This window comes from Citrus clementina, unplaced genomic scaffold, assembly GCF_000493195.1.
Source record: "Citrus clementina cultivar Clemenules unplaced genomic scaffold, Citrus_clementina_v1.0 scaffold_8, whole genome shotgun sequence".
Taxonomy (NCBI): Eukaryota; Viridiplantae; Streptophyta; class Magnoliopsida; order Sapindales; family Rutaceae; genus Citrus; species Citrus x clementina.
In genome coordinates, this window is record NW_006262022.1 from 13,105,520 (window position 1) to 13,107,810 (window position 2,291).

Here is a 2,291-nt window from a genome sequence, read left to right on the forward strand (position 1 = left end):
AAAAAAGTGGATATGCTATCTTTTAAAATCTTTTTTTTTTGGCAACAAAAAATCCTTCTAAAATATTAGGGAAATTTGAATATTGGAGACCAAGTCCTTTGGTTTTCTTCAAATAACCCAGAACTCTACTAATGGCCTTCCAATGTTCAACATTTGGATTGCTAGTAAATCTACTAAGTTTACTAACTGCAAATGTGATATCATGTCTAATACATTGCGCAACATACATAAGACTTCCAATAACACTTGCATACTCAATTTGAGCCATCGCTCTTCCACAATTTGAAATAAGCTTGATGCTTGGATCAAAAGGAGTGTTAGCTTCTTTGACATTCAAATGGCTAAACTTCTTCAACACCTTCTCAGTGTAATGAGATTGACATAAAGCAAATCCCTCTTTATTTTGCTTTACCTTTATACCCAAAATAGTATCAACTTGTCCAAAATCCTTCATTTAAAATGTAGAAGGCAGAAATCTCTTTGTTTCTAACACACATTTCATATTGTTGCTCAAAATTAACATGTCATCAACATAAAGACAAATTATAACAATAAAATCATTACTTATCAGCATTGTTGTTAACAAAACCATTAGAAAGAATAGTAGAGTCAAACTTTTGATGCCATTGTTTAAGTGCTTGTTTTAATCCATACAATGATTTGACAATTTTGCATACCTTCTATTCATTTCTAAGTAGAACAAGCCCTTCTGGATGTTCCATGTAAATCTCTTTATCGAGATTTCCATTTAACATATAAACACTGTTGTTAACAAAACCATTAGAAAGAATAGCAGAGTCAAACTTTTGATGCCATTGTTTAAGTGCTTGTTTTAATCCATATAATGATTTGACAATTTTGCATACCTTCTATTCATTTCCAGGCAGAACAAACCCTTTTGGTTGTTCCATGTAAATCTCTTCATCGAGATTTCCATTTAAGAATGCAATTTTAACGTCTATTTGATGAATATAAAGGTTATGGATTGAAGCTAAAGCAAATAGTATTCTGATAGAAGTTATTCCAGCCACAGGTGCATATATGTCAAAATAATCAATTCATTCTTTTTGTCTAAATCCCTTGGCTACTAATCTAGCCTTAAAAGTTTGAATGGTACCATCCGTATAGTATTTTCTTCTAAATACCCAATTACCACCTATTGGTTTAGAACCATGTGGTAAGTCAACAATTTCCCAAGTGTGGTTTGATATAATTGAATCCACCTCATCATTTATTGCATCTTTCCAAAAGTAGAATCTCTAGAAGCCATTGCTTCTTTGTAACTTTTTAGATCATCTTCAATTTGAAGAACAATGGGTATTTTTCTAATTAAACCCCCATTATTTCCTTCTACCAAGTAATGGGAAATTAATTGAGAATCAATTTCATTGGATTCCAACTCCTTTTGTTTTTTTACTCTTTGGCTTTTACGAGGTTCATTTGGTTGTTGCACAACCTTATGAATTATCTCCTCCTGAGATTTTTTATTATCTGGAGTTTGGGATTGTTTTGCACAAGTTAATAAATTCTCAAAGAACTCCACATTTCTAGATTCAATTATGACATTAGACTCCAAATTTAAGAGTCTTTATGCCTTGTTATTAATAGTATATCCAACAAATGCACATTTAATAGCTCCTGGACCCAATTTTGTTCTCTTTGGATCCGTGTTCTTACAATATGCAAGACACCCCCACACTTTAGAGTATCCAATATTAGGTTATCTTCCTTTCCATATCTCATATTGAGAAATCATAGATTTCTTTAAAGGAATTCTATTAAGGATATGACATGCAGCAAGAATTGCTTCTCCTCATAAACTAAATGGCAATTTAGCATTTAATAACATAGAGTTAATCATCTCTTGAAAAGTTCTATATTTTCTTTCTGCTAATCCATTTTGTTGAGGTGTATGGGGTGCAGACCATTGATGTATTATACCATTTTCTTCATAAAATGCATTAAATTCATTTAGAAAATATTCTCCACCTCTATCACTTCTTGGGATTTTAATCTTTCTTCCTAGTTGGTTTTCAACTTCTGCCTTATAAGTCTTAAAAACATTAAAAAATTCATCTTTACGTCTCAACAAATAAAAATAGGTATATCTAGAGCAGTCATCAATAAATGTTATAAAATATCTTTTACCACCTCTAGTTAATATATCATTTAATTCACAACATAATGTATTAGGTCTAAAAGTTCATATGATCTTTTAATACTATGAAATGGTTTCTTGGTCATTTTGGCTTTTATGCATGTTTCACACTTCTCAAAACTATTTATATCAC